The sequence below is a fragment of the Megascapheus bottae genome, chromosome 5, assembly GCF_031878675.1.
Source record: "Megascapheus bottae isolate mThoBot1 chromosome 5, mThoBot2.hap1, whole genome shotgun sequence".
NCBI classification, from domain to species: Eukaryota; Metazoa; Chordata; class Mammalia; order Rodentia; family Geomyidae; genus Megascapheus; species Megascapheus bottae.
In genome coordinates this window covers 54,746,722-54,755,071 of record NC_143513.1, presented here as the reverse complement: position 1 = coordinate 54,755,071, position 8,350 = coordinate 54,746,722, and the positions used below count along the sequence as shown (strand labels likewise).

The 8,350-nt window shown below is 36.7% G+C and overlaps 1 pseudogene; it reads right to left on the bottom strand.

The window, feature by feature from the left end:
- Positions 1-1,426: 1,426 nt before the first annotated feature.
- On the bottom strand, positions 1,427-1,738 carry LOC150063422 (LYR motif-containing protein 4 pseudogene; annotated as a pseudogene).
- Positions 1,739-8,350: the final 6,612 nt, after the last annotated feature.

Sequence of the window (8,350 nt, the reverse complement as noted above, 5' to 3'; positions counted from 1 at the left end):
AATTATCAAATCAATGCATGAAAAGACAACTTCAATAAAGTTGTATAAAATATAAAAGTGTTCCAAAAATATAAAAGCTCAGAATGGCAGAATCACAGTTCAAGATTAATATGAGCAGGAAACATTATAAGGCCCTTTCTGAATCCATATCTGAGTTCAGTGGTGTGCAGCTGTTGCCCTAACCTGCACAAGAGACTGAGATCAGAGGATCATAGGTCCAGTAGAGAAAACATCCCCAATATTCCACATGCATGCAAGGAAAATGGACAGAGTGACACATGTCAGAGATCCCAGCAAAGATAGGAAAGAAGCCTAAAGTAAGCAAATTGTCATTCAGGTTTGAGAGTGGGAAATATTGCCATATCCTAAAAATAACCAATGAAACCTAGGACAGGATATGTGGTCCAGCTCTGTCATATTAGTCTAGAAATCAGGAGGTCATATATAAATATATAAATCAGATATATATGCGTTTGTATATATATAAATATATAGTATAAACATATACCATATATAGATATATATTATTTGAATATTTTTTCAGACGGCAGAATTACCAATGAAAGAGAAATGCAGAAGGTTTGGGCATGGGGGTCTGGTAGCATACACCAAAGGACATAGATAATATTTTGTATTTACTTGATGCTGAAAACAGCATACAAGTTCATTGGGTGCATGTTTCAACTAAATAGTTTAATTTTAGCTCTGAAAGTTCATTTAAAAGTTCTCTCTGCAGATGAAACACTGTTAACCACACAGTAGGGAAGAATTGCATGATAGCAATTAGGACTTTTGAATCAGATCATAAAATTATGTCAATATTCAATATGCATAGATTTTTTTATTGTCATGCACCTAAGTAATATACTATAAATAATTGTAATTATTTTTCTTATAATACATATAAAAATCTAGAACTAATTTCAAGAACATGAAAAATTGTCCATAGGATATGCGAAAATATTTCACTATTTTATGTAAAACTTGTGTATCTTTGACTCATTCTATGTGCTATATGATTACATACCTACTAAAAAGCTATTGTAGTATTGCTTGGATAACTATCAAACAAATATATAGCAATAACAAAAGTTTTTGAATCATGTTTTACATTTTTTGTTAGTCATAATGGATCTACTTGGTGCAAAAGGACAAGACACAAATCAGTTTATTGTTAAGGTCCAGGAGACCAAGTCTGTGAATGTTCTATACAAACGTTAATGAGCCACAAGATGGGGATAGAATGGAGAGGAGACTTGATAATATATAGCATTATTGTGAGTGACCTCCAGCTCTACATTCTGACAGATGGAGGAAGGATAGCCATCTATTCACATCGAGGCTGCAACAGAATGCAAATAAGTTTCAGTTTCATCTCCTACATGACAGGTGAGGCTAAAAGCTATTAGGAGCCCCCAGGATGCACCTAGAATGGATGCTGAAGGCTGTGCATGCTCCTGGATCTTGGTCTTGGATTTTCTTGAGTCACAATGATATGCTCATCAGTTGAAAACAGTTGGCCGACATGGACCTGTTGATGGAGTAATCCAAGGTCTTTTTGGTCTTTATTAACTAGAGGTTGAATTTCTACAGGATCTTTTACATTTTTATTTTCTCTGGAGGCATCTCTCATTCACCTGACAGCATACATTCTGTAATTATAGAAGATGAAATGCTTGTTCTCTCTCAGCATCTCCCAGTACGGATCTAACACTTGTGAGTGACTGGAAACTGCCATTTTGGAATTCTGTTTTCCATTTTTTTTGTTATTGGCAAGTTTAGTACATATTGCTTTGTATGGAAAAACTTTCTTCAAAAGCTACCCTTTCAATTATTTCCCACATTTCTAATAATTGTAATTATTATTACACATCTAGGACTCTCCTAGCAGAGGATCACAATAGCGCAAAAGCTATACACATAAGATCATATAGGATGAGATCTAATGAAATGAACTCTAGGATATGTGATTGCTGTTCTTAATGTACTATGTTATTTCTTTTTCTTTTTTCCTTATGGTTAATCTCATGTATGTGAAATTGTTACCTGGTATATTCTATATATGTTTATATGTTTATTTGAAATAGGGAAGGGAAGGAAGGAAAACAAGATGATTGGGAGGGGGTGGCAGGTGGGAAATAGGGACAAAAACATGATAAAGTGTATCACTGTATTAGTAGTAATGCACTCCCTACCTGGTGAATGCAACTGTAACCCCTCTATACATTACCCCAATAATAAAAAAAAAACTAGCCTTTTGGAATGCCACAGTCTATGCTCTTAATTCAGTGAATTTATGGTAAATTATTGTAAGTAGGAAATATTTAAGATCATTGTTTTCATGGATGTTTACCTTCTATTATATTTCTATTATAGTACTTAAATTCTACCACTTATATCAATATTCAGAACTGATAATCATTAAAATACATGCATATTTAATCCATTTCTTTTGAGAATTGCTGATATTTATTAGATTGTGAGCAGTAAAAACACAGATTAAAACTTGAGTCAATATTGCTAGCCCAGTTAAGGTGAGAAATAACTTCTGCAATGTGAATAAGCAATATATTTTCCAGTAAAAGTAAAATAGATAAAATAGATAATACTTATCAGAGTAGTAAGTTATTAATTTTCTTTAAAGAGGGCAAGATGAACATACCTCCACAATAATTGATGATATAAGTAATTTCCATGTGTAATATGATGGCACTCTTTGGAACTTATATTTCATAAACTATTTTAAAATTTTGTTAAAATAAAATGTGTTTGAGAATACAAGATATGTGTGTGTTAGTAGATAATAGGCTGAGAAAGTTATTTCTTGGTATGTTTCCCTTAAGTTTATAAAATGTCTTTTAAATATATTATTCAAAGATCATTAATTGAACAGATATTAATTGGATTGCATCTTTGAAGTAAATATTGTCCACAGTTTTAGGTCAAATACCTAATACCTGAATAAGACTTAATAATATGTTTATTGGAAATAAATTAATAGGTTCAAAACCTAAACTGGTAGAAATTTTGGTATATGTAATGCACAGAAAGGAGACAGTGTAGGAGGTGGAGAGAAAAGTGGGAGATGATTATCAGACAAAAGAAGAAGGTTTTTTATGTTCTCTGGTCATACATTTAAATCTTACCCTAAAAGTAATGGTTGAGATATGTGTCCCTATGATTATATCACTCTTTTCCAAAAATAATTTTGACATGTTTAAAGAAACTTAAACATAAAACCAAAATAAACCTAAAGTCCTGGAAAACAGCAAATACTGAAGTCCAAACACTTGACTTTTATGCAACTTATATAGATGGAAGAATGACCATATTTTCAGCATGGCCAAGAGCAAATGATCTAGGTTTAACTTGGAGTTCATTAGTTGATATAGGCCCCTAAAAGAGAAGTGTAAATCTCTCCAGGCTTACAAAGATAGTTATAGCCCTGAGCATTTGGTCTTCGAGTTATGTAGTACATGACCTGGGATATGTAGTCAGTAGTACACAGGTCCTCAAAGAACTGAACCAAGATGATTCACAGAAAGCGGGCCATCTTCAGACATCACACATTCAGCAGTCATCAGAGATTAGGCACTAAAGGAAATGTGGGAGGGAAAAGGAGCCATGTAAAGAACATGTTGCTCTGTTGTGTCTTCCTCATTGACAGATAGCCAGATAGAGAGGTTGTGCAGTGTGACATCCCAATTTGTGCTACCATAGTGAATGCAGAAGGAAGGATCCAGCAGGAAGGCATAATTTAGGAATAAGTTCCTGTGATATTTTTCTTTTTAGTTACAACTATGCTCTCTTGACAGCACCCCAAAGATGAAATCTAAAAATATTCAGGGGTTCCAAAGTACTCATGTGAATGTTCTTGTATACAACTTCTACTTCACTGCATGCATGTAGAAAAAAGGGAGATTTAGTGTGTTTGGTTAGTTTTCTTTTCATTTTCCTAAGAGTTTGTCTTTATAATAGTTCTTAACCCATAGGATATCAAGCAATGACTTTTGTTCTGACCTTCAATTGTCCTTAAGCTTCCATTTATTTTTTTTGAGAACCAAATTTGAGAACACCAGATATACACTGCATCAGGTGAACACATATTCTCTATTTGTATCTTTTTTTTTACAGTCGTAGGGCTTGAACTCAGGGCCTGAGCACTGTCCTTGGACTTTTCTCAAGGCCAGACCTCTACCACTTGAGCCTCAGCACCACTTCCGGCTTTTTTTCTATGTATGTGGTACCAAGGAAACAAACCCAGGTCTTCATGCATGCTAGGCAAGCACTCTACCACTAGGCCAAACTCCCGGTCTCTATTTGCAGCTTATAGCTAAACATGCTCCATACTGTAACCTTTCAGTTGATAAATGAAAAAGAAGCTGCCAGGATGTACCATCAATTGGGCAATTTCAACTTCTTTCCTTACAGGGCAATTGGAAGCAGGAAAGACTTCAACTTCAAACAATTGCCCTTAAGTGTTCCTGTTATTACTGGCATAGGAATCATCTTACATTAAATGAATGACTAATACGAATGCCGATGTGGCCTGCTTTAAAAAAGTTAGGGAGTTTAGCCTAATGGTAGAGTGCTTTCTTAGCTTGTACGAAGACCTGGGTTCGATTCCTAGGTACCACATACATAGGAAAAAGCCAGAAGTGGTGTTGAGGCTCTGACCTTGAAATTGTCCAAGGCCCTGAACTTAAGCCCAGGACTGGAAAAAAAAGGTTAGTGTATGTGGAATCCAAAAGTTCAGAAGAGATGTTTCATTTTGCTTATGATAAGAATTCTTTAGTGAGCATCTCTAATGAATTTAAAGTAGAATAAAATGTACAAGGTAATTTTTGTCTGAGAATTCTATTAACTAAAAATGTAGATGTTATATAATTTAACTTTTTATTTTACATAAAGTCATCTAAAATGATGTCACTAAATTCTTATTCTTTTCTTCTCCATCAGATTGTGTTAAGCTTCATTGTTAAAAGATATACAATGAAATCCACTACGAATTTTATTTATAAGGCTTCATGAAGTGTAAATCTCATTATTTTAGAAAAGTAAAAGTTTTACTCTTATTTTTACTTTTTGTAACTGTTAAATGCCTAGACTGTTACATAAAATTATCCTTAGGCTATGAATTTCATTAAATTTTAAATCTCACACAATAACTGTAATTGGTTGGAGTTTGATTATTCCATTAACTATTTTTTTCTTTCTTAATCCTCAGCTAAAGCACAAAGCGATGACAGTTGTACTTTAAAGTTATTTTCTTTTCATTTTTATTTATGTATGTTATTGTTGTGGTGATGTGCAGAGGGGTTACAGTTATGTATTTTCTTTCATTGTACAAAGGAGTTACCATTCAACAAGCAATTGAGAAATACATTGCATCTTGATTGGTGCCACCCCTTCCCTTATTTGTCTTAGTTTTGTGGTATAGACAAAGAATTATTGAAATTTTCATTCATAGAAAATGTGACTAAAATTAAGAAGGTAAACATTTTAATATTTCTGCGGAGGTGTCCAAAATGTTAATGAGTTCAGTGCTGTCCAGGGCCAAATCTAATGTAGTTCATCAAATTAGCAGGTGCCAATATGACTACCAACAAGGGCTATTTATAAAAATATTCTCCCTTAATCATCTCCTCCTCCTCCTCCTCCTCCTCCTCCTCCTCCTCCTCCTCCTCCTCCTCCTCCTCCTATTCTTCCTTCTTCTTCTTCCTCTTCCTCTTCTTCTTCTTCTTCTTCTTCTTCTTCTTCTTCTTCTTCTTCTTCTTCTTCTTCTTCTTCTCCTTCTCCTTCTCCTTCTCCTTCTCTTTCTCCTCCTTCTCCTCCTCCTCCTCCTCCTCCTTCTTCTGCTTCTGCTTCTGCTGCTTCTTCTCCTTCTCCTTCCCCTTCCCCTCCTCCTCCTCCTCCTCCTCCTCCTCCTCATCATCATCATCATCATCATCATTGTTTTTATTATTAAATGGTACCAAAGATAGAATTCAGAGCTTTGTCCATGTAGGCAGGGGCCTGTAACCCTTGGGCTCTTTCTGCCTTCAGCCCTTTGTCATCAGTTACCTCTGAATCTTTCATAGGCAGTAATCCTTTTCCTCTACTTGGGCTTTCAAAGACAAAAATCCTATATCTCCTACTGTAACTGGGAGTGCAGATATGAATCCCTATGCCCAGTTAGTTGCTGAAGTATGAATTCATAAACCTTTCCTGGCTTTGAACTGTGATAGAAACAAGCTCAGCTTCCCAAGTAGCTAGTACTGTTACACACAGCATAACTCATATATATATATATATATACACACACACACATATATATATATATATATATATGAATGGAGACAGGTTTTTTTGGTCATCTTAAATAGCAAAAATTATAAACACTTGAATCCTTTTCATACAATGCCATAGAATTTGCATATACCCTTCACAGGTTTGTATATACAGACAGCACCTGAATTTGAATGATTTTACCTATAAGTTTTTAAACTTTATGACAGAGCAGAAGCTTACCCTCATATTCAAATTATTATGTGATTTATTGGATCCTATGGAGGTGACGTATTTACCAACTACTCTAGGCCATACCATGCCCATGGAGCTTTCTTAGTATCATTCAGCTTCTTAAAAATGGGTAGAAGGCGGCCGGATGTTTGGCCTAGTGGGAGAGTGCTTGCCTAGCATGTACAAAGACCCAGGTTCGATTCCTCAATACCACATACATAGAAAAAAGCAGAAGTGGTACTGTGGCTCAAGTGGTATAGCTCTAGCCTTGAGAAAGTCCAAGGAGAGTGCTCAAGCCCTGAGCCCAAGCCCAGGACTGACAAAAAAAAATGGGCAGGAGTTAGGACTACAGACTCTAATTACATTTTCTATTATAAAGTACTCTAAAACATAAGGAATTTATTCTGTAATATTTAAAGTATTTAGCCAGATAATTACTTCTGGGCTTTAAAAGTGGTTCCAGAGTAATGAATCATTGCATTATTACCTCAGTAATATAGATAATCTTTTCAGAAAATATTTCAACCTAAAATCATCATCTATGAGCCTAACATTCATTCCAAATTATCACTGGGAAATATTCAGTGGGCCAAGAGTAGGTCAGTACATTAATTTTGTCACCAAGAATAAAAACATGACGATAAAGAATAAAGAATGAAGTCATGATGATGACAAGACAGCAAGTACTGTGTTGTTTAAGTTTTAATGATGTCTAGATAAATGTTAATGTTGGTGACATTAAACTTCCATGCAGAAAGGTTTAGTACCTAAATTTTTATTTTAATTGTATTTCCTAGGCTAAAAATTAAGCTCCATAAATGTTGGGGTCCTTTTCAAGGGGAGTAAGATGGCGACAGAGCCCAGAAACAGACTCCGGAGAGTAGACTCTCCCTGCTGATCTAACTTTATTTTAGAAAACGTTCTCGCTAAAACACAGATTGAGCGGTGGCCTCCACATCACCATGTAGGGACCTCCCTGAATGTGACTGTCAGCCAATGGTGTCCTGAGACATGCCCCAACACGCCTCACTTGCTGAGAGTACTGGGAGCTCCTGCTGGAAGTGGGAGGGGCCAAGCACCCTCTGGCTCTGGACTGATTGTGTCATTGAGTGTGCTCAGGAGAGTATGTGCATTTCATCCCGGAGTCATGGAAGCACAGGTGGCAAGAAGCCTGGCTCCTGGCTAGGAGTCCACACAGTACACCCTTTTTATTTACGGACACTCATAATGGATTGTAGGATGGGGTCCAAATGGTGCACAGACATTGGCTGGATGCCATCCAGGCAAGCCTGGATAAACTCAACCAACTTAGCTAAAGCAAACACAGGTCCTGCTGCTGTGGAAATGAGTGTGGTGGTCTAAAGAGGACTAGAGCTAGGTGGGTTTCAGATAGGGTGGGGGTAAACAGGAATCATGATACCTTGTTAAAGGCACAGCCCCCATGTCCTCCCTAGGATGCTTTGAGGGAAGATGATAGGCTTGCAGTTCCTTTGATTATATTGTTCATAATCATATCACCGTCCCATGCTTGGGAGTCAAATTTATTACTCCAGGCCTCCACAGTTCCTGTTTCTTCTGGTTCCTATGCCCCAGTAGACATAGGATGAGGTAGCTTTGAGGAGAGTGTGGAGGCAGCATCTGTGGCATCCATATCTGGCAGAGCAGTCATCTGGGGCGTTTTTCTGGATAGGTCGGTGTCCTAGGCGGTCCTGGTGAAGTTGCAAAGTTGGAGGCAGAACTCAGGCCAGGTGGCTGCGGCTGGCAGAGGTGTCGCTGAAAGGCCATTTCCTGGTGGCAGGAACCTGTAAATTGCCTGCTTCTGAAACTTGAGAGTTAGCAGTTATGCAAA